Below are 26281 nucleotides of genomic sequence, written 5' to 3'. Positions count from 1 at the left end.
GCCATGCAAAGACGATTTCAACCATATTAATTATGATCTTCTTTTTTTGGCTAATTTATCTGTTTGTTCCAGTGCTTAAATTGCGCCGGAGCCCACCGGAGCCCAGCTCCGGTACTTCTCAATTTTTAAGATAAAGTATTATTCCAGCCGGAGCGCACCGAAGCCCTAAATAAAATGAGCTCCGGTACTTCTTTTTATAAAACTGAGTCACAATTTCAAGGAAAAAAAAATTAGAATTTCTAACGTTTTAGTTTAGCAATAAGCAGACCTTGCAAAACTCTATTACCCTAGAAATACAAACTCATAAACATGAGACGGTCAATTAAAGTCCCCTCGCTTATATTCGGAAACCTTTCCCTTTAAGAAGGGCAATAAACTTGGGGAATTTGTTTAGGAACGCGTAAATTTCTCGCCGTGCCATCCTATCTGGTCTATTGTTATCGATGCTTACAGTTAGTTATTCTCGCAGTAAGGAAAATTTGTGTTCTCAAATGTGCGTTAAGTGACAGCGAGTACAATAAGAGTGAAATACAGAGATAAACTGCTCAAGCACGTTCTATAATGCATGCTCCTATGCTCAAGCATCGTCTTCCCACAGTATCCACTAATGTAGCCAAATACGGGGGGGCGAAAAGTGTAACCAGCAACTTTAACATTCATCCTTAGGAGTCAGATTCAGGACTCATTTTACCCCTGACACACATCCGCTTGATGGCTACATCAGCAGAGATCCGCGGTCTTAAATTGAACGTTCTCTCTCATCAAGTTTTCCTTCAATTTTGTTTCCACCCACTCATACTCTTACGCCCTCATTCTCTTTCGCCCTGTTTTTAGCATTATCTGAATTTTCATCAAGTATACTTAATTTTTGTGATGATAAAAGAACTTCTTCCCCCCCCCTTACGATCCGAGCTTATTGGGCCGGTACTTCTTAGTTTTTGTAATAAATGATAACTCTAGCCGGAGCCCTAAATAAGAAGGCTGCTACTTTTATGTAATTGAAAAACAATTTCAGTAGAAATTTTATCTCGAAAATTTTATTTTTAGCAATAAAATTATATTAAAAATTGCTTATTAAATTTTAATTTATCTCTTTACATTTAATTTAATTTTATTTATTTAATTACTTTAATCTTTAATTATTTAATTATTTCAATAAATAATAATTAATAATTTATCTAATAATTAACAATAAAATTATAATTAATTATATAATAATTATTGAATAAATAACAATTAAATAGCTATTAATTAATTTGATAATAATTAACTATTTAATTTTAAAATTATTAGTGAGTTTAATAGTCATTTTATTTATTTATTTACTCTTGTTCCTCTTTGCTGACGGTCTTCCATAGGGCTCCGGCACTTCTAATTTTAGAAATTAAACCCTGGTTTGTTCATTATCAAAATATCCTTTCATCCATATTCTAGATGCCATTTCATACAACGCAAAGAAGTATTGATGAAAAATTAATACCTATTTAAATTACATTTAACTTTATTTTTTAATATTTTATATCTTTATTTCATTTTGATTGTCAATTATTTATTTTTCTATTAACTTTAATGCTATTCATTTATTTTTGCTCACTCCTATAGGGTTCTAGCAATTCTAATTTTAGAAATTAAGCCCTGCTGCCAAGCTACTGTTTCTTACTAATTTAAATGCTTTTGGAAGAAAAAGCATTATTTAGTAGCCTTAGTGTTGAAGAAAGTATGCATCGAACTTTGCCAAAGATCGTAACTTCCTTGGAAAATGCTGCACAGAAATCTGAGGTCAAGATTGTTTTGTAGGAATATATTTTGGAAGACCTAGACCTCCTAATTAGAAAATGGAAACACCATGTCGTCAGTGTATTGTGTATAACTACAGAGCAAGAAAAGTCTTAGGTATGATCATAAAAAGTGCTTGTTGGCTCTGCACATGCCTCAGTGTTTCCAGATTTTCAGCAATAAAAATCTGCTGTTAAAAACCTTCATAAATATAAAGGATGACCTTACAGAAGCAGAATCTTCTTCTGATTGGTTTATTTTCTCGACACACAGCTTCCAGCTTCATTTTTTTCTCTAGCATCATAAAATATTGTAAGTACATATGCGAAATAGATGGCTGAATGCAACTGCCCCAAAGGTGCGGCTGGAAACCTGCCATTCAAACCTGCTGTTCTCGGAAATATATGTTTTATTGGGCAAAGTTTCTCTTTGTCTTTCGCTTTTGAAGTGTGATAAATTAAAGTCACCTTTACATTATTAAAGTTCTTAAAAGATTAAGTTATTACATCCAGCCATTTATATATTGGAGTAGAATTAAACACGAACATTTGTAATTTTACTGCCGAAAAAATATTATACGCAAAAGAACATTCAATGAGAAAAAACTGGTATATCTCAATGAATAATCTACAGGGTGACTCAAAAGTCCATTTACATTTGAAAATTCAATAATTCGCTGAATAATGTAGATATAGAAGTAAAAATTGAAACACATGCTTGAAATGTCATGGGGTTTTATTGAAAGCATGAAAACTGCTTAAAATGGCCAACAGGTGGCGCTTACCACGCATTTCTTTGAAGAAAAGGGTCCGATCGCGATTAATATGATAAATCCACCTCACACTATTGACCAACACACGGAGGCGAGGATAGAAAAGTCGCAAAGTCATGAAGGGACTCATTATCGTTCTCACTACAACTCATTTCATACACGATATCTCATGCGGCATTACTGACATTTTGCTGCCCAGCTCCATATGTTGGCCTTCTTTTGAATTTTTTATCCTTTTAATAAAACCTCATGCCATTTCAAGCACGTGTGTCAACTTTTTACCTGTCTACTTACATTATTCCGTAGGTTATTGAATTTTCAAACGTTAACAGACTTTTGGGTTACCTCGTACATTTCTCAGCTTTGTTATTTTTTCCTTGATTTGCGTTTACATTACATTCAGGACCCCGATGTCTGATAGTAGGGATGCTGAATTTCACAAATAAAGTAGTTATTTGTTTTCATGAAATGTACTTAACAAAAAATTTTTTTTTCTAGAAGATTTGAAAGAAATAGAGATACCTAAATAAAAAAAATTAAATTTAACTTGCAATTTGGCGAATTGATAGTTTCAAAAAGATACCAAGACACCAGTAGTCAGAGCTTAAAGAACACAGCAGTCTCAACTTCTGCGTTTCTTAATTAAGTTACGAGCGCTGAAGTCCTGGAGTAAACCATTTTTAATTAAAACTCTCCTTTAGTTTACAAGATAAGTTAAGTTTTACTGTCCTTTATTAAATTCAGTTATACGGTGAATGGTTTGTGTGGAGAAAATAATTTAGATATTAGGATTCTCCCACGGAAAATTAAGCAGCAGTTTCGTGAGAGGACTTAATTGTATTAATTCCTTAGTGATGAAAATAATGCTGATAAAGCAATCCATCATGATTACCTGTCTAAGCTTTAAAGAGATCCTCTGCCCATTTTAATTAATAGTTCTACCAGCCTTTAAAAGTTATATGAGAAGCGAATAAAGCAATTAAAATTGGAATTACATTGTTAAATGCAATTCTTATCTTAATTCGAAGACGAAATCTAGAGTTGAAGCCTGGAATTTTAGAAGTGTATAACTATAATGGTAATCTTACTTTCAGCTTAGAGATAAAGAACTAATATACTAGTGTTTCTTATTTTAACTTTCTTCACCAAAAACAAATATAAAGTTTTAAACACTGCCTTTTGAATAAGCTATTGCATAAGTTTATTTATTTTATTAGTTCCGTATTGTTTTAAAAAATACATGGGAATTATATAACTCTCAATGGTTTTTAGAGAGAACAGCATAATTTTAACAATTCTATCTCTCAAGTACAAATGCGACTAGAGTATTTTCTCTGCTATAGACGTAAGTCTGTTGTAGAGTCATTAAAATTTTTATTGGGGCAAGAATGAGGAAAAATCAGCTATGCCCTCTTCGGGATTCTAAACCAGACCTTTCGATTATTAGCTGGATATGCTTCCAATTACACCGCGGAAGTATATCGTAAGAGCGGAGAAAATACCTTACACTGTTAGTAGGGGTAACAAAAGAAATGGATAAACATGTGTTAAACACAGTTTATTGATGATGAAATGTATTATTATATTTAAAATAAATATATGGTGATTAATATAAGCAAAGAATCTGTACTTTTACCTTACATGAGAAGAACAGCATATAATACCAGTTATAAATAAGAGCGTATTAATAAACAGTTTTAATAGACTAGAGCAAAAAATAAGAAAGCCAGCAAGTATAATACGAGCCAGCAAGTTTACTTGTATAATACGTTATACTCCAATTAAATATTATAAAAATGTAATTACATATTTTCATATTCGTACTTGAAAATGCAATGCACTTTGCATATTTTGTGCTGGAAACTTCTAGCATTTAATAGCCAAGGGAGAGTTATAAGCACACTTCATTTTGCCAGCTATTTGCAAAAATATATTTTGCTCTTATTATATATATATAAATAAGAAAGCCAATAGATTAAGGGTACATAATTAAAGTTCAGAAGTATTAATTTCTTTTTCTTTCAGAAAAAAAAAAAAAAAAAAAAAAAAAAAAAAAAAAAAAAAAAACACCACTACAGCCTTTTCTCTTAATATACCTGCTGACGATATTTTAAATCTCTAAAAGAAAATTATAAATGTTTTTTTTTAAAAAATCTTATTCTCTTGTCTATATAATAGAGAAATAAATTAATTTTCTCACAAGCAGAATAAAAACATCTTTAAAAAAATGAAAGAATGCATTGTTTCACTTGAACATATAGATAAAAGCGTAAGTTTTTTACCAGTCTGTGTCCAATACAACAGACCTATCGTATTTCATATATTCAGCTCAAAAGAATAAATATCAAACATACTAGTTTTAACATATCCTATAAATATTCAGCTGAATTACAGTTAGCAGTCTCTTGAAGCCAAGTTCATCGAAAACTGAAGAAGTCCATAGTGCCTCGCCGGGATTAAAACTCCGGAACTCTCGAATACGAGTTGATCGTGCTTCTAGTTACACCACGAAGGCATGCGGAAAGGAGGGAGATAGTGCCTTATATACTCCCCTTTTAAAGGACGACTGGAGATTAGGGGACCTAATCGCTATATCTTGATGGTGAGGAGACAGAATCGCCAAATCCTGGTTGTGGACTATAATTTTTCTCCACCAGGATTTGGCAATTGGTTCCTCTAATCCCCAGTTGCCTTAAAAGAGGGGAACGTGAGGTGTTTTCTCCCTCCTTTCCAGCAGACACTATAGATCGCTCTACCCGAGAGACAAAGTTGCTCAGCGACACAGTAAATTTCCCTCGTCAATTTGTTGCCTGACAGCAGTTCGTCTAAGGGCCATATCACACGGCGTTTTGTTTCGGAAGGACAACTGTTTGGAACAATTTTTCTGCTTTGTCACGTGATATACAACAGCCAATCACCGTAGATCACTTTGGGGTTAACATGTAAAGGGAAAACTGGTTCTCTACTACAAACACGAAGGTTACCAAAATTAGTTATTTTTAGCGTAGTTGGCGACACATTAATTAAATCGTCTGCTTGTGATTCTGTGACAATACACAGATAGAAGCAATTCTGGGAGCGAAGTAAACACGGCCATCAAACGCTATGTCGAATTCAAAAGAACGTTTCATTTTAGGAGTGTCTATATTTGCAGCTGCTTTCCTCATCAAGAAAAAAAGAAAGGCTAAAAGAAAAACATGGGCAAGACAATGGCTGTTGAGACGTAAAACGCTGGGCTGCTATGAAAATTTAATGCGTGAACTGGCATTAGAGGTAAGAGTTATTTCTTTTTTAAGTTTAAATATGTGCACATATGCATCCAAGGTTTTACAAATAAAATGTGGATAGTTTATAATTCATGAAACGTACTTAAGACTTTCCATATAATTTTTAGGACAGAATTTCATTGCAAATGATTGTAGATAGATATTTCAAGATTTTTTTCTAAATGCTTTAATTTTTAATATTTTATTTTCATTCACTTCCATTTTTATGTAGTTGTATTAGCATTTGTATGTATGTGCACTGTAATATGTATTTAACTACATAACAAAGTATATGTGTATATATTAAAAGCATAAATTTAAGGAATGTTTTATGGTAGTCTTCTGTTATCGGGATCTGATTCAGAAATGTATACACATACATATGTACATACGTATAGGGAATGTTTTATGGTAGTCTTCTGTTATCGGGATCTGATTCGGAAATGTATACACATACATGTGTACACACATATACATATGGAGTACATGAACACATACATCCATACATTTCTGAATCTGGTCCTAATAACAGAAGAGTAAATTTATTTTTCAAATGTTGACTGTTCAAAATATTCTTTAAAATTTTATGCTGCTTGAGTACTTGCATTCTTATTTAGTTTGCTGATTTTAACTATTAGTAAGTAATATATGGTGTCGCTTTTCTGTTCCAATTAGCTATACTAAATACTTCATTATTTTATTTATTGCCTTTTTTAAATTAATTGTGATGATTTGCCTGCCTCTTCTTGAAAATGTTCCGACACACTAAAGAAAGTGTTAAAGCAATTTGGTATTCCTCGTTAAATCATGTTAATTATTTTTTTATCTGATTACATTTGATTCTCGGGTAAATAACTAATTGTTCAAATATTCAGTACTCTTCTGTTAATGGGACTGGATTCAGAATGTATGTATGCATGCACGCGTGTATAGATTTTGTATGTGCATATTTATGTATATGTATACACACACATACATACTTATATGATTATGCCAAAATATACTAAAATATAAGTGTATAGATTTTGTATGTGCATATTTATGTATATGTATACACACACATACATACTTATATGCAGGCAATGAATGCATATATTCATACACGCAAGCATATATACATACATTACCTGAATCCAGTTCCGATAACAGAAGAGTACCTGTCTTACTTCCAACACAGAATTTACTGTTAAAAATACATTTCAACTTATATATTTTTCCCATGCTTCAAGTAATATAAATATTATGTTTATACAAAAGCCTTTTATATAGAGTACCTTTAGTAATCTCTGGCACTTTATTAATTCCACCATATCTAGGCTGCACTCATGTAATTAATTTTATATAATACTGTTAGCCTAGCAAAAAGTGCCATATTCTTTGAAATTTTACATTCATCCTATCTCAGCTATAACTTCGTTATAAATTCAACTAAGTTACCTAACAATTATTCCAATTTTTAATCTGTTGCAGTTATAATACAACTGCATATGATAAATTTCAGGAATTTCTTTAGATTTTTATGATGTATATAATATATTTTATCAGTTTTGCATTTTAAAGATATTTGCTTTAAACTTTCTTATATTTTAGTATATTTTGGCATGTTTTATGTCAAGGAAATTTACATCTACTTAAATGATTGTATATATATAAGCATTAAATACATATTCATTGTTTGTGCTTTTGATGTTTTGGTCATAAATACAGACTTTTAAAGGCATGAACTGAAATTAACTTAACCATTGCTTAGAAGTTTAATAATGTTAATTATTAAATTTTTAGGACACTGAAGGCTATCGAAGATGGCTGCGGATGGATACTGCAACATTTGAGGAAATTTTAAGCCTGGTTTCGCCAATAATATCTAAACAAGATACACAAATGAGATTATCTATACCAGCTGGAGAAAGGTTATCACTAACTCTTCGATTTCTAGCCACAGGTAAGTGTCCGACATATTAAATTATTAAAAATATGAGCTGATTCTTATTTAAAATGAAAGAAGAGATAACATGCAGTTAATTCTGTTGTTATTTTTCAGGAGAAACTCAGAGCTCATTGGCATATCAGTTTAGAATTGCTCAAAATACTATCTCGGGTATCTTGCCAGCTGTGTGTAAAGCGCTGTATGATGTCTTGAAAGCTGAATACATGGACACGCCTACGTCAAACAAGCATTGGGAAGAAATCGCTACAGATTTTTATTTAAAGTGGAATTTTCCAATGTGTTTTGGTGCCCTAGATGGCAAGCACATTAAAATTAAACCACCACCTGGTTCTGGTTCAATGTACTATAACTATAAGGGAGATTTTAGTATTGTCTTACTTGCACTGGTTGATGCTAACTTAAAATTCATATATGTTGATGTAGGAACGAATGGAAGAATTAGTGATGGAGGTGTTTGGGACAAAAGTAAATTAAAATCACTGGTTGAAAGGGATGAATTATTTTTGCCAGCACCAAACACTTTGCCAGGAACAGATGTTAATGTTCCATATGTCATAGTGGCAGATGATACTTTTCCACTAACCCAATACATTATGAAGCCATATCCTGGAAGGCATCTCACAAAAGAAAAAAGAATTTTTAATTATAGACTGTCACGAGCAAGAAGAATTGTAGAAAATGCATTTGGCATTCTAGCTGCCAGATTTCGACTTTTCGGAACAACAATATTGACATCGCCACAAAAGGCTCAATACTTTGTTTTGGCAGCTTGCTGTCTGCACAACCTGTTGCGCAGCAAAAAAGAAACAACAAATTTATACACTCCTGAACATAGTTTAGATGCTGAGGATTTCGAAAATAATTGTATAAGAAAAGGAACATGGAATGAAAGTACTTCTAAATTTATTTCATTGCAGCGAAGTGCACGCAATGGTTCGCAGGAGGCAAAAGATGTCAGAGATAGATTTTGCAATTATTTTAATGGTATTGGATCCATTCCCTGGCAAGAAGCCATATGTGACTTACACTAAGGCATGTTTGAAATTATTCTGCATGTTCCAATAAAAACTCATATATATCTCAAGTAGTTCCTAATTATTAATAATTTATTAAAGCCTCTAGTATATTCTTAATCTTATATACAAACACACATAAAAACAGTGAATCACTTTATTATAGTTCATCTATTAATGACTGCCATGAAATTACTGCAAATTTATAATTAAAAAGAGAAAATATTAGAAATAAATAAACAAGTATATTCATGTTTAACAGAATTTTATTGTGGATATTTGAATTCATAAATCAAATTTTGAATTTTCATCCGTAACAGTTCCTGATCAGCAGGACACTTTACTGTCTTCAGCTGACCAGCAACATACGCTCCAAACAAGTCGTTCACATCTTTCTCTTCTGTTATGTTTTTTAGACATTTTGTCATTGTAGTAAAAAATTCATCTTCCGGTTTTTTTCTTTTTTTGCTTGTGCCTGGAGCAACCAATTGACTTCCAGACATTTTGGGGTTTCTAATAGATTGCATGTTTCTTCTGTGCTTGTAGGAGGAAGAACACTTTCTTCTGAAAACATTTCAGTTTCTTGAACAAAATTCTGAAAGAAAAAGAATATTTAAAAAATGAATTTTTATCAACTCTATTAACACGTTGATGGCCATGGCACTTTTCGGATTCCGGTCCGAGAAGCCAAATCAATTTAATCATATGTTATTAATTTTTATAATTATATTTTTTGTTCATTTTTAATAAATTTTCTGTTTATGCAAGCTAGCATTGATTTTTTTGTTCTTTTCCCAGAAGCAATCTATCAATATTAGCACTGATAAATTCCGAGTTTAATCGTAGCTGCACAAAAATGGCAAGTAAACACAGTGCGAGATAATTCGTAGTTGCCGTCTTAGAAAAGAACGCAATCTACGAGTTATCTCATAGTTGGCAGTCAACGTGTTAATTAATGAACAATAAATATGATTCAACTAACATTATGAATAAAGTTATTTAATAAAAGGAATAAAGTGCTTAGACTTAAAATTATGGGAATAGTAAAATAGTTAAATTAAAATAAATGACTATGTAAATTCGAGGTAGGTTAATAAGTTCTTATGGCAAAGGATCTGAAGGATACCAGAGTAAAATAAATTAAAACCATGTTTATCAATCCAAAATCAATTTGCCCAGAATGATTACTAATTTCATTTTCACATTTTGTGTTGATTCAATATAAGCTTTGTTTCACTTTTCAAATGGTTGCCACCAAATATTATCGCCCTGTATAATATTTAAAGAAATTAAATAATGAAGAATCTGCATAAATATATGTTTCTCACAGTGTGATAAAACAATGGTACCTAAGGCCATCAAATTTTCAATAACGTAATCCTCCTATGAATATGGGCATCTGGAAGTCTAAATTTGAAATTTGTCCTAATATCGATTTAATTTTGTAAAACTTTTATTGAGTTTATGATTAACAAACTCAGGAATTTCAAAGCAAGCAATGGCAACTTTGTACAGGAAAAACATTTTAATCTCCAGCATGTGAGACTGTGTATCAGAAATTCTAAAAATATGGTCATTTTAAAATTATTTTGCGATATTGCTCTTGAACTGAAATTTATGGTTTAAGTGTGAAGAACATGATATTTAATAAATAAAGGTAACACACGAAATGGTAAAAAACATGCCTTTAGGCGTAATTAAAACACTGAAACCTTTCAAATTTCATTTCATTACTTTTATGTTTTTTTAAATTTGTTTTATTGAATATGGTAGATTCTGCAAGGACTGTACATCTCAGAGGTGGCTTCATGGTAGGTAGATTTCCGAAAGAGAAACTGGAACACTTGGGCAAAACAAACATGCAACCACCCTGATTGCCAAGATATGAATCCAGAGTGGCAAATGATACAAAATTTTAAATTTCACATGAGCCGTAAACACAGAGAAAGAAACATTGTATGATTTTTATATTACAGCACACATATAAATTTGCTAATTTAATGGATAGTATTTTTAATATAAAAAATGTATAGATTTAAAAATTACCATTACAATACACTCAGATGAATTATCCATATTGCTACAACTGGCCATAGCAGCAAAAGAGTCATCTAAAAACTGAAGCCGTACATAGCGTTCCCACTTTGGAACAAATCCAGTGGATCCTGTTCCACTTTTAAACAGCTTTGCCTTTTTTCTTTCCTTCCTAAAATATGTCCTGAGGTTCTGAAATTTTGTCATCACAGTCTCTGTAAAATGGAACAATTTTATTATATGTAGTATTATTCATTCTAACAGATTTTGTAGAAATGGGTTTATAATCTGTGGCAATATAAGGAGTGGATCTGAAGATCAATCTATGTTAACACAAATAAATTTAAAAATATAATTAGTGGTAAATAAAATAATAACATGATAAAAAATAATTTGACAGAAACTGCAGCTGTGCATCTGCTGGTATGTAAATATAATATGCATATATATATATATATATATATAATTGCATCAATATAAAATGACATATACATGTTTTATAGAAATACACATGTCTATGTAAGTATGCATTTATTCATACATGCAATCTAGAAATGAGGACACCTTATCACATACGTACATATGTATTTATATGTAACATATGTAGATATAATTTTATATGCATTTAATTGTATATATGCATATTACACTTGTATACCTGCATACAGATGTTTAACACAGCTGCCATTTTCTTGTAATTTCTGACAAATCATTTGCCCAAAGGTGCATTAGCCCAGAACGGCTTATTAATCTCAAAAAGGTATTTTGCATCATATCACTAAAAATGCAAAATCACTTTTAAAACTGTCGTCACCAAATATTATCACCCTATTTTATATTTAAGAAAAGTAATAATGAAGAATCTGTATAAATGAATGTATACATTTCTTGCATTCTGAAAAAACAATGATAGCTAGAGCCATCAAATTTTGAATAATGTAGCCCTCCATTCCCCGTGGAAGCCCGAATTTTGTTGTAATTTATTTCATATTTTGTCAAACTTTAGAGAAATTTTTTATCCAAAACACCCCTTTGAATGTAATATAAAATCTGAAAGCTTTCAGGGTTTCTTCGTTTGCTTTTTTACCCCTGATTATATTTTTAATCTTATTTGTATGAACATAAATTGATCTTCCGATTCACTGCCATAGATTTATGGAAGATATGAATTACTATCCATACTTAGTTTAAAAAAATTCAAAGCTGATGCCATAACAAATTATAAAACATTTCACAGGAATATTCTACTTTCATAAAAGGAAATATATATATATATAAAATTCATGCATGTATATATAAATGAGTATACCTTATTTCACAAATGAAGTTGTATGCACCAAATTTACAAATAATGAAATACGTGTAATGTACACTGGTGAAATAAATTAAGAGAATTTGTATATTTTATCAAATTGCATGAAAAGAACTGAACTGAAGGAATAACCACTTCTTCTGGATAAAAATGCAAGTGTTGTAGAGCAAATACATAAGCATACACATGTGTGTAGGCCGAGTCAGCAGAAAAACAGGCTGTCCACTAGTTCTGGAGATCATAGATCAAATATGAAAATTCTCTTAATTTATTTCACCAGTGTACGTATATTACATAATGCACAAATATATGTAAATATTAGATTTGTAAACATATTTTTAAATATGCTTATATAAAGAAATGCATAAATTAAAAATGTCTATATATTAATATTCTCAGCCACTCTAAATTTCAGTAAACACTGCAGTATAAGATTGTTTCTTTTCAAAAATTTATATCCCTGACAGGGCCTTCTATTAGATTTAAACATATTTTTAAATTTAACTGAATATTTTTCAAAGGACACATAGGTGTGTATTTATTTATTTATCTATCTTTTTTTTTTATTAGAAATCTCAAAAAGCAGTATACATTTCTTTTTATAGTCTAAAATATTATTCAGATATTGATCAATTGAAGCTTTTAGTCAGCTCTGCTTAAATTTAACTTTCCTTATTTACTTTTTAAATAATAATTTTACCAGAAAATCTGTTTCTGAAATAAAAATCAGATTTCTAAGTTTTAACTGGTACAATTATATTGGGAAATTTAAAGGTTTTTATTCTTAGCTACATCTTTTCGGGTGATCCATTGCAATTTAGTAAAATATGCTCCTTTGCAATATAGATTATACCCATATGCATAAATAAATCATTTTCATACGAGTGTAGAAATACCAAAACAGATATTAGGGATATGGAAGTAACTGCGTCACACGCTATTCCAATAAATAAATTTTTAAATTCACCTGGTAAGTTAACGCGATGAATACCATGAATCACGATAATGTTTACAAACATAATTCTGCGAAAATTTGGCGTTCGTTTTGGCGACAAAGCCGCCTGTGTTTTACAAGTGTTTACTCAGATATCGCGAATGTAAAATACATACTTTTCTTTACATAATTATGCTTACGTAACATGAAAAACATCAAATGATATATACATAGTAAATGTTTATATTTAATTAACAGCACAAAATGCAATAATAAACTTACCAGGCGTAAACGTATGTCCATATTCAGGCCATTTGTCTGCGAGATGCTGGGCGATTGTAATATATGCATTCCGCTTCAGAAGTTTTTTGGTGTAACTGGGATCTGTAATATCCCATAAACATCGCCTTTGCCTCACTTCTTCAATAAGTTCAGCTTCGATTTCCGTACACCACTTGCTACCACTGCAGTCCGCCATCTTGAATGTTGTTTTGGTTGATGATGATGATGAGGGATTCGAAGCTGATAGCTGATTGGTTGAAAACGAACAACCTGCAACTTTTTCCGAACGGAAGCAAAAAATCGCGCGTCTTTTGCTCAGTAGTAAACCAGGCAGAAAAGTTGTCCGAAACAGTTGTCCTTCCGAAACAAAACGCCGTGTGATATGGGCCTAACAGAGAGCAATTTTGCTCTAAAAAATGCGGGAGGTAACGGGATTGTCACTTCAGGTGATTCTTTCTCCAGCATTCCCCGAGAAACCTTGGCCGATGTCCTTCATCAAATTTTAAAGAAAGTTATATGCGCTCTCATTTATCTCTAAAGGCAGAAGATAGGGCAATACAAGTGTCTCAAATCCCATGGTTCGCTTCGTATGACTCAGCCCACGATCCAGTACAGAACCTTTAACCACGGCTATAAACGCCGCTTCGATTTTGGTTGTGACTCTAAGAGACATTAATTCGAAGGAACATGGTTGTATGTGTAAGCTCTCTAATTTTTGCAATTAGAATGCAGTATTAAAATGCTTGATTAATAAAGAGTTTATTTAATTACTCCCTTTAAGATTTAATATTGAACTTAACGTACGTACGTACGTATATACAAACGTCACGAAAAAATTCCCTTTTGAATCCGTTTTAAATCCTTTTTGTAATGTTTTTCAGGAAAAAGCATTCTTTATTCTATCCGTGCGTACAGACCTTCAGACAAAAAATTCGTCCAAATAGATTCGATAAAGGTCATATTTCTTTTGATATATGATATCCGAAATTCTCCATTAATCCAATGCTTTCTTTACTTCATGAACAAGGAAATAAAAACAACTTTAGAGTTTTTTGTAGATTTTTCGACCACATTCGAAATGGATTAAATTCAAAATTTACATCAAAATAAAATCGGTTTTGTTCCTAATTTATCACACCGCAAAAATAATTTATGCTTGCATTAATAACTAGATAGATAATACATTATACGAGTGACTAAGCACGCGAAATTCATCTGCATAAATAACTTTTGGAAGAATTTCTAAAAGACAAATGCATCACAAGCTCAATACAGCTAAGCTATCCTGTTGCTGAAACTGAATCTCGAACTAAAAGAATATTCAATGGTTTTTTACGTAGTTTATCACTGGCTATCTCATTCATACTGAAAAAAGGCTAAGCTTCTAATTGCCGAATACTAAACAATTATTGAACTATACATTCTTACTGAAACACATATCGTAGTTAACAATTGATATTGGACGTAAGTTGGTAAAGCTAAGATGTTTTTTAAGAGGTACTGAGTACAGTTGAAGGGATCGCTAATATTTTTATTCTCAGCCTTTTCAAATTAAGGAGACTAAATAGCCATATAACGCCATTTGATGGAATGTTACATATATTTCAAAATTAGGTGTTCGCAAGTCCCTACGAATTTCCAAGCGCGGATACTGTTTGCGCCCCACGCAATCATTTGCGTGTGCATCCTATTTAAGTACTATTTTCTCTCAGCAGTGGGGGGGAGGGGGTAATTAATATGTGGGCTTGGTGACTTTTCGGAAATTTTCGGAATTAATGACGTTTTCGGGGCCCGAAAGGTAGCTTTGAAATATTAATGCCAGCAGGTAAGGGCATCATTAATGAGATAACGTGCTCTCAGGAAATTCGAACCCCATCGTTCCAAAATGAAGACGATCTAATCAAAGGAATGAGGAATGTTTTATTTTGTTTCCTTCGATACTAAACTCTCAGAGGAGTAGAAAGGTAAATGGCCGGTGAAAGGATCTTCGATTCACGCATAACTCGCATTAAAAAGAAGGAATGAAGAACTAAATTTAAATCCCAATCTTTATGTCATGAAATATAGATTTAACGTTAAATGGTATCGGCATTCTATCAATCCAGGAGTTGTTCCCTGGAAGTCTGTAAGTGTCTGAGAAGAGAGTTTTAAATTCATTTAAAAAATTCTTAGAAAAAGAAATATCTAGAAGAAAAAGTATAATATAATATAATATTATTAGTCCAAAGGGGCTTTGTCCCTAAAGGACTATTGTTTTCGTTTTGCGATTTTGCGTCGTACTCATAAACGTCGGTTCACTTTTCAAACTGTTGCCACAAAATGTTAGAGTCCTGCATTATATTTGAAGAAATTAAATAATGAAAAATCTGCATAAATGATTGTCTATTTCTCGCAATGTGATAAAACAATGGTACATAGAGCCATCGAATTTTGAATGACGAAATCCTACTGCGAATATGGGCATCTGAAATCCCAAATTTGGAATTTGTTTTATTATAGATTTTATATTTTGTAAAACTTTAACGAATTTTTGATTTACAAATTCAATGCTTTAAAAGCGAGAAATGGCAACGTTATATAGAAAAAAAATACTTTTATCTCCAGCTCGCGAGACTGTGTATATCGGTAATTTAAAATCTGAAACATTTCAGATTTTTTTTAATCTATTTATTAATATGTATTTTATTAATTACTATAATCGTTTTAAAAAATATTGCAGCATTTATTTTATCTGATTCATAATCATCTAATGCGGGATATTTTATTCTGTTTTTGCAGCATCAAAATATATTTCATTGTAAAAATAAATTACTAAATCAGAATAGCACTTTATCCTAACATTACTTCGAACTTTCTAAAAATGCTTATGTGGCTGTCTTAAAAAGTATTTAATAATTTCACAAATATTGCAAATGTCATTCATTAGATACAATAATCAGAAATCACTATAACAGCTTCGTCGCAGCAAATTTTGAAGCATCAGTGTAGGATTCGTTAATATGTATAATTAACTAGCAGCTACGCTGCCAGCCTTCATCTGGCTTTTAAATGTACCGGGAAAATGCTTGAAATGAACACAAAACGTTAAATTTAAAAACTTCGCAACTCTGCACAACAAATTCATCCAAAAAAAAAAAAAAAAAAAAAAAAAAAAAAAAAAAAAATGTATTACATATAACAAAATTACAATGAAATAAGCAATATCCCTTAATACAAATATTAATTATCCTAATAAATAAATTAAACAACTTCTCAATGCCTTCTCTCAACAAAGGTCCAGTAGCCAAGAGAAACATTAAATTTAAAAACTGCAAAGAATTATCGCCCTCATTTTTCCAAGTGGCAACAGAGCTGATTTTCAACAGTCAGCAGTCCATACAAGTGAATGAAAAACTGTTGAAAAAACCACATTTCTAAAAGAATGAAACTGTTCAAAATGATGCTATAAATCGAAAAAATAAAATAAAAATAAATCTGAATCGAATTTTGAAAAAATCGCTTCGAGGTGCACTGGCTTTTATCTAGATGCACCTATATACCAAATTTCGTAACTCTTGGTCTCTCACGCGCAGCACGAACGAAAACGACACGCAGACTCTTTCTTTTATTATCCGTAATCTTTTTCATGTGTTAGAAACGGGTCTTTGGGTCTTTTATAATCTGCAATTTGTTCCACATTTTATGGAATCATAAAATGTATTATTTAAATTACTTAATCTTATTAATTATAATTAAATTGCATAATCTTATTAAAACACATTAGATAACAAGCGAAATTTTTTAAATTCAACTGGAATTTTATTACTGTATCTGGAAATTATTTCAAATTAAAATTATCTGAATAAATCATGTATATGCTAATCCACTGAGAAATAATTCTTCAGGATATTTAAATTTTATACAGTTGTCTTTTATTTCGTCACGTATAGAGAAATAATTTTTCTTTGTAAAATAAATTAAAATAAGAAAATATAACTTTATTTCTGACTTTGATTTCCTATACGCAGTTAGAATTCTGTCATGCGAAGAGTTTTTGCAATATAAGATTTACTAAGGTACATCCGTATTGAATAAGAATTCTGACTGCGTAGAATGCTAAAATGTTGAATCCGTAATGAGTAGGAAACATGGCAGTCGAGGCGGATTAAATTTCATTTTCATTTCAATTGACATTTGTGAGCACAATTTACTTGGCACTCTAATCGCGCCTATTCAAGAAACATTTACATTTTTGATACTGTTGCGATAGTAAGAGAGCAGAAGAAAAGAACGTCTTAATAGGAAGAAAGGCAGAAGCTAATGTGCAAAATTATCCATTATGGAGGCTGACTAAGAGAAAGTATTGGTTTAGATTGTTATTAAGAGAAAGGTTTCTGTTTTCGAAATTTTGACTTTAGGCTCTCGGATTAGTTACGTCATGAGTGTTACTCAAGCCATGTGACATAAATTGATCTAGAAATGACGCAGTCCAGAAAAGTTGTAAGATTCTTCAACTGTGTACTTTTATGTTACAGCTGAATTTGAAGAATCTTAGGACCTAATCAGCGAATAATCGCTTGAGTTCGTGAGACAGTGAATAAGACTTAAAAATGGTTAAAGACCCTTTATTATTCCAAATTAAACTTTAACAGAACTCCGTCTTGGAGTTTTAAAATAAAGCCGACGCTCGGGCTTGAACTTAAGATACTAAGAACTAAACTAATCTTAACTAAAAAGATATAGCCGACGCTATCAAACTTTTAACAGAGTTGGCCCCTTAACGCTAAAAAACTGCGAAGCTATCAAGGACCTAAAGTACGGGCGAGCGTAATAATAGCTTAAGAGAGAGTAGCCTAAAAAAAAAACGGACGTGTGCTAGCCAGAATCTCTAGCAGTGGCGTAGCGAGCATAACTGGCGCCCGGGGCAAAATACCTATTTTGGCGCCCCCCCAAAAAAACCACTTACAGCAATATAATGTATAGAATATATTCGTAATAAGAAAATAACGCAAATAATAATAAAATGCTGAATCTGCCATAAAATACTCCAAAATATATTAAGAACAGTCACTACCTAACTACACTAGCATTGATACATTCGGAAAATGTATCTGTGTCGGCGGAAAAATCAGTTTTTAAACAATTAAAAGTTTAATATATATTATAGATAAGTAGATATATTTATTCATAACAATATAGTATTATAATACATTAATATAATTAATTACTATGTATACATTTTTCTTGTCTTGGATGAAGCAAATTTATCAATTACTTCATCAAAGTCGGTAATTTAAAATTTTTCTCTTTCCACATTTAAAAAAGAACTTGAAAGGGATCTTGTCCTATTGTTAATTGTAAATATGTCAAAATTTATTTTAATTTGCTGACCGAACGTTCATAGCTACTAGCATTTGATAATGAAACAGTAAGGGGTATTTGAAGTGCTACTCTTTGGTTTGGAAAAGCATTCTCTCCAAGCATTTTCATTATAGATCTGTAATGGAGTTTTAGGTTCAGTTTCTTTTCTACTGCGGAATAACATCTTGCAGACATTCACTGCTCAAAAGAATTAGGGGACATTGCGAGTTCGGTATTAAATAAATATATAATCGACAACCTTTTTAACAAAAGGAAATAAAAAAGATTATAAAGGAAAATTATAACATTTACTAAGTTGGGAATATGCAAATTTAGTCTGTGACGTCGGAAACTATACGTTTTAGATAAGGAGAAAGGAGCGACCTGCAACATTCTTTTTCAGTAGGAGACTAAAAACAACTGACACGCGTTGAATGCTTTGTAGCAGTGAATATACCATGTCTCAGCAAGATAGTTTAATCGGTAACCAGGAAGACCATCAGTCGTTTACAGGATAGTCAAACGCAATCCATTGTAGCGGAAGCGTTACGAGTTTCCCAAAATGTCATTTCCAGACTATGGAATCTGTTTTTTTAGAAAGTGGATAAGTTTGAGGAAACCGGGACAAGGTCGTGTTATCGTTTTAAAATAAAAAACGGGAGTTATACGTACATTTCGTTTAAAAAAGTAAAAATATATCTCTGTTTTAGAGAAATAAAGTGGTCAGAAAGAACGTTTTGTATGCGGAGATATTTGGTTGATGTACTGCAAGCATTTTATTACAGATTTTATCAGACAAATCAAGCAAATAAGTAATTAATTATATTGCAATAATTATTAATTTTAAATATATTTTCTAGAAATCGATCGAAATAAAAACTGAAATTTTCTGGAAAATCTTCTTTGGAGACCATTTGGCGCCCCTCTGCGAGCGGCGCCCGGGGCATCATACATCCCCTTGCCTCCCCTTCGCTAAGCCACTGATTTATAGTTCTCTCTGACTAAGACAGTAGAACTTCACGGTAAAATACTACTCCTCAAATTTAAATTCAAACATGATTCTAAAACTACGTTCTGGCCGGAAGTTGTAAGTTGAAATTAAGAAGCGATAGGAAAGGAACTCTAACTCAAAATTTAACTGTTAGGAAAAAGTAACATAATCCTTACAAAGTTATTACTATTTTTAGAAATAACGATATATAAATGAAGAAAATATATAAATGGTAAAGAGTATATAAATGAAGAAATTATCACTTAGGAAAAGTGGAGGAAATCTGAAGGGTTTTGAAATGGAACTTCTCATTATCCTTCATTCTCCTCTTTGCGATATGACCATTAATTTGTTTCTTGCTTCCAACTGGGAAATGGTCTTATTTTCCGTGCTCTGGGGTGTTTTGCAGTTCCTCCTTATGTGAACTTCAACACCGCAGCTCCAGTAATTTAGGTTAGGTTTCTTGTCACTCTTATTCCGTCTCTAGGCATTGACTTGTTTGGTTAAATCATCTAGGCGAGCAGCCATTTGATTCACTGTCTCTTGGACTTACGCAGCTCTGATTGGGCGTCGGTCTCTATGAGTTGCTTGCTGGGCTACCTCGAATTTCATGGTGTACAGAATTTCAGAGTACTTTTTAAGTCGGTGTACAGCAGAGTACTTTTTAAGTCCTTCACATCTGTCATTCGCAGTGCTTTCTGTATTTCAGGATCCCGGATGCCGTCGATGAAGTACTACAAGGACAGAATTTCTCTTGTTTCTGTCAGGCATTCCAAAAAGGCGAGATGAAACAGCATTTTGACATCCGTGGCTAGTTCTTGGAATGTTTCCGCGGGCTTCTGTGGACGGGGTTTTAATTGAAGCCTGCTGTAATAATTTAAACACTTCTCGCCAAAGCGCAGCTCCAAGACACTGGATAGGGCTTCGAAGTCTAGTCTCTGGTTTCCTGGAAGAGTTTGAACAATATCCGCAGCGTCTGCTCTCAGAGTATCGGCGAGATGACAGGCCTTAGCTTGGGAGTCCCATCCATTCGCATCCGCCACTATAGAAAATTGTATCTCATATACTTACCAGATGGTCTTCCCATCATACGTGAATACATTCAGAGAGGAACGAGCAGGCATTGGCAAAAATTTAAAGCCATCAGAATTGTTTCCTGCTGTCGTTATGCATTTATTTAATGTGTCAACTTTTTTGGCGACGACAGCAGAAATTTGTTGTTCGATATGTCCTTGGGCGGCAGAAACTCTTTCTTCAATTTGTTGTCGGACGGCGAAACTCTTCCTTCGGTTCGTTGCTCCACAGCAGAAACTCTCCTCTCTAGTTGTTCTTTCCTCAATGTGTCCAACTTTATTTTCAACAGCGTTTATTCTGTATTTCATAGCCTTAAATTTGTTTTCTATTATGCAGGTAATTTCTTATTTTATTTCCTTTTTGACCTCCTTCAATCTTTTCTTGAAAGACTTTCATCTCTCCTTTAATAGCTTTCATCTCTGCTTTAACGGAATCTTTTGTCTCTTCTTTAAATGCAACAAAGGATCTCAAAGAATATGATTTTCCATTTCAGGCCTGTTCTTTGAGATCATCTGAGATTAGTTCTTAATCGCAAAAGCCATCAGCTGTCTTAACTACTCCTCCATTGCTCTTGTTATTGGTATTAAGGACAAAAATAGACAACGATCGTCTGATTAAGAAAGGTATTCGAAATTATGACCTCAGAATTTGATGCAGGACTCACATCTCCGGCGCATAGAAGAACTGCATCCCACATGGAAGGAAAATCACATGAAAGATGCATATATATATATATTATTTGACTACATACCATCTTTTTAAATCTGCAATGAAATGGAACCATCATATTGTAATAATTGTAACTATAAATTTAGCATACCGCTTGGGGTATCAGGAAATAGTTTTAAATTGGCTTGAAATAATAGGGGGACCGGAAAGTAATGTCGTTTCTGCGCATGTCGACAACAACATGCTAAGGGCAGAAGTGGAAGCAAATCTATGTCAAACGCTCTTAACCAACCTTGGTCGACCATCCAAGAACATTCAAAGCAGAATGGAAAAATAAGCAAAGCAGATGTTTGAGTCCCCCATAATCTGTATGAAAAGAACAAAGCCAACCTATCCATCTCATGCAACGTATTGCTTCAACGGCACCATACAAAACCGTTTTTTGATCGTTTGATTACTGGAGACAAAAAACGGGAGTCCTATATGATAATCCAAAACTCAAAAGGCAGTTTTAATAGGGGTTACAAAGGGTTTAGATTCCGAAAAGACGCTTCTGGGTGTTTGAGGGAGTATTCGCGGAATTGTTCGTTTTGAATTGCTGAAACCTGGAAAAACTGTTAATGTAGACCTTTATTGTGAATATTGGATCTAGTGAACCAATCTTTAATCGAAAAATATCCGGCGATTGTCAACGGAAAAGGCGTCATTCTGCAACACGACAATGTAAGACCGCACTGTGCAAGACAAACACTGGAAAAATATAATGAATTGGGGTAGGCGGTACTGCCTCACCCACCATATTTTCCCGATATCGCACCCTCGGATTTCCATTTATTCCAATCCCTATATTTTCTAAGTGACAAAAAAATTTGAAAATTTGGATGATGTCCAAAATGCCATCTCGAGATATTTTACTCAAAAGCCAATTGATTTTTACCGATCTGGAATTGAAATCGGTATACTAGATGGCAAAAGGTTGCTGATAACGAGGGTGATTATATTATTGATTAAAAATAAAAACTTGTTACAAATTTATTCGTTTGAATTTAATGTAAGAAAGCGACATTACTTTCCGGTCTCCCTATTATTTGAACCATAAATCGGTTACAAGAAAGAATTTTGTACATTCATTCTTGGCTTGATAGTGTGTTTCTATAACGTTTACTCTATTTCTCTTCTTCTAGAAGTAACCTCGTCGTTGGAGCCAGCATAACACATATCGACAATTTCTAATGGCAGAAGAAGGAGGCTGCTGCTATAGTCTTAATCGCATGAGCCATCTTTACATCTCAACAGTTAGACCGAAAATTGCGTATGTCTCTCCTACATGGGCAAACGCTCTTGACAAGTGCATTCTCTTCCTGCATGGACTTCAAAATAATTTCCTTAGAATTATTACAGATGTCAGAAATGTTACTCTACACAAAGATTTGAAGATGATTTCTATTCGTGAATTTATTACGGAGGAAAATGAAACATTCTGCAATACAGCACGTACAAGTAACTTGCTGAATTTTGCAGATAATTTGAACTAATTGTGTGTAGTTGTAGAAAAAGATTTATAGACATCCTCCTCACGACTTCCTCGCGACGCACGTCCTTCTTAACTCCTTTGCGAGATAAGCATTCTTCTTCCCTATTATTTTATGCTTTTTTGCTACGTTTACTATTAAGTTTTAATGCGACTTAAAGAAGACTCATGTATTTCATTAAGCTCAGATTCATGAATAAATATTCTCATCAAGTTTTTTCGCTTTTATCAAGCAATATTGTTTTTAGTGGCCAATGTTCAACTAACAGCATGGTCTGTACATGTAATTTGCAGTGCGTTATGAAATTTTTGTTCTTTCACACGTTCGAAACTCTTACATTTTAGATGTTTTATATTTGCATAGGAAATGTACCTTCCCTCTTTCACCAACTGACAGTTGCCTTTCTTCTATGGGAACTACAACTCAGGACTGTATAAAGTCAGGCTAGTCTACTAAGGTATGAATTTAGTTATGCTAGAAAATGCCAACAAAAGAAGTTTAGCGAATAATCTTTTAGTATCCAAGTGTAAGAGTATACACAAGAATGCTGTTTCTTGAAATGAAAGAAGATCTGCATCAGATAGTGTCTCAAAATGCAAAGGATTTTCTATTGAAAATCAACTTCAATTAGAAGTGGAATTTTAGGTAGCTTATAGCCAGTATTCTTATTTTTCATCTATTAATAAAATAATCTCATTCTTATTTGAATCTTTTTTACCACTTAACTGGTGTTTGAAACTTATTCTGACAATTATGAGCTATGACAAAAATAAAATTTCTGGCACAATGTTTTAGATTACTTTAACATTTCTGTTTTTTTATTTGTTCTTACTATCTGAAATATACAGATTTTGGAAGTCACTGAATCGGTAATATAAGTTGATTTTAATACTTAGTATATTTTTGTTGAATTATAATTACTAAATGGCATTTGAAAACAAAGAATGTAAAACCATCTGTGAACGTAAAAGCACTGCAGAGACTAACAGTATCTTTTTCTATAAGACGGATCTCTCTTATTTACATATAGGATTTTCTTATTTACCTGTAAAAGTTCACAGTACGATAATGAGTAATTCATATGCAAGTAGACTTAGGACCAAATATAAATTTCAAATTCAGGAAAAGTGCTTATCACACAGGCATAAAAAAATAGTAAAAGCCACTTAAAATTATCTCTACTTTTTTCTTGAAAGAATTTAGTGGCACTTGGCAAAAATTAAATAAATGAGATTAAAATTTTAGTAATATCTTTAGAATGCAAATACGTGAAGGTAACTATGCACTGGGTATTTGACATTAAATCTTTCCGATGCCAAAAGTCATAAGAGATTTGGAAAATATTCAGATTTTAGAATATCTTCAGATAAGTCCATGTACTAGTTCAAATTTCAGCAATTTTCTACATTTTAGGCGCAAAATTGTTTGAGGACAGTCAGTCCATTTCTTACGATTACGACCTTAATTTTGAAAGCATTGCAAAAATACTTAATTTTTTCCTACATGACAAATATGATGTACACGGCGAATATACACGAAGGGTACACAATAGATAGTTGCTATTAAATCTTCCAATGCCAGAAGTCATAAGATACCTAGAAAATATTCAGATTTTAGAATATCTTCAGATAAGACCATGGGCAACATAAGAAATTTGAATCTAAAAAGAATGCTGGAGTAAAAAGGAATTCAAATTTCAGCAAATTCCTAAATTTTAGGCGTAAAGTATATTGGGGCTAATTAGACCATATCTTAAAGATAAGCAAGCTTATCTTAAGATTACGGCCTTTTGCAGGCTCTCCAGAAATTCTTATCTTTTTTCTACATTAGAAATACGAGCAGGAAGGTCAGCTAGAATTTTTCACATCAGTCAGTATTTCTGAAAGCTGCATTTGTAACTGTGATTTTACTGGACATCGAATATATCTTACTGCTTGATTTTGAAATTTTTAGTTTATTCACAGAACACTCACTGATAAGCAGTTGCGAGAATTCTTCAAAAAGAAATCAAGATTAGGAGCTTATATATTGTCTCTTACATCATAATTAAAACACTTTTAAGACAAACTACCGAACACGATACAATTAATTGAATATTCTGATTTATTCCTTTTAATGAAAAGCAATATTTTACATAAAAGGAAGAGCTTTAAGTCTTAAATTGGATTTAGAGCTAAACAATTTGACAAATGGTAAACATTTTACTTAAATGACAAATCACTAACTTTTAAATCATATTGAATCTACTGAATTAAATGAAACTGGAGATAGTGCTACTGACTTATATTAATTAAATTAATGTAATTACCAGTAATTAGATCTGGTGCCCTGCTCCAATTGAATTATTTTGCATTAAGACTGCTATACAAATTTAGAGAAATTCTATTTATTTTGGGAATTATTCTTGAAACTTTCGTTACAGTACGGAGAATGAATGTTAAAAGGCTAGGGCGGGGCAAAGAAAAAACGATAAATTTATTATACTTCAGCTCACATTATAAAATATTTCTTAAGAAGAAATATAATTGAATACCATTTTTGACATTAGCAAAACCGTATCTTTGCATTCTTTCTATTAATTCAATGATTGTCTAATATGATTGCTTTTCATTGTAAAAACTGCAAGAAGATACCGTATTTTCCGGTGTATAACGCGCAACAGTGCGTAACGCTTATCTATTATTTCAAGATACACTTTTTAATTTTTAGGTATATTCGCTGTATAACGTGCACCCAATTCTTCACGAAGAAACCTAAAATATACATGTGCGATGCTCTTACTTTTTGAGGTTACTTATTTGAACATTTGTTCTAGCCTTTCGAACAACGGTAAACCGCACTGACAGCGATAGGGGAACAATATGTGTGTGGGTTAAATGCTTGAGGGAACAAATATTCCGGCAAAGAGGGTGGATTGTATTTAATGAGGATGTCCAGACGAATGTTATTGTAAAGCACGTCCAACCTGAATGAATTCCTGGAATTAGGAGTTACATGTTTTCTCTTTCTGGAGTCATTTGAAGCCGAGGTTTAGAAGTGAAAATCGACGGCTTTAGTAAATCGCATTTGCTTTAGTTTAAATACAGTTGATCTAGTGCTCCTTTTAGTAGTAAATATTGCTCCCGCGAAAAGAAACAAACACAGTACTGGTTTCAAATGGCAAAGCCATTCATTTTGTGAAAGAAAATGGAAATTTGCTGCAGCAAGGTTTGGTGTTGGTAAAAGATGGAACGGATAATGATTATTTATTCATGGATGAAAATAACAATGATGATGAAGATAAAACAAAATTCGATGATACGTCTGAAGATATAACGGAAGACAAACATGAGGAACCC

At 32.4% G+C, this 26281-nt stretch overlaps 1 long non-coding RNA gene across 1 annotated transcript in view; it reads left to right on the top strand.

Moving 5' to 3' along the window:
- The window catches only part of LOC146999485 (uncharacterized), a 49604-nt gene extending 25957 nt beyond the window's left edge, over window positions 1-23647 (top strand). Inside the window, exon 2 of the long non-coding RNA XR_015039734.1 lies at window positions 22596-23647. This is a non-coding gene — a long non-coding RNA (uncharacterized LOC146999485). The remainder of the gene's footprint in view (window positions 1-22595) is intronic.
- Window positions 23648-26281: the final 2634 nt, after the last annotated feature.

This window comes from Stegodyphus dumicola, chromosome 1, assembly GCF_044657685.1.
Source record: "Stegodyphus dumicola isolate Sdum_Otavi_A_Nest chromosome 1, ASM4465768v1".
Classification (NCBI taxonomy): Eukaryota; Metazoa; Arthropoda; class Arachnida; order Araneae; family Eresidae; genus Stegodyphus; species Stegodyphus dumicola.
This window is presented reverse-complemented; position numbering and strand designations above follow the sequence as displayed.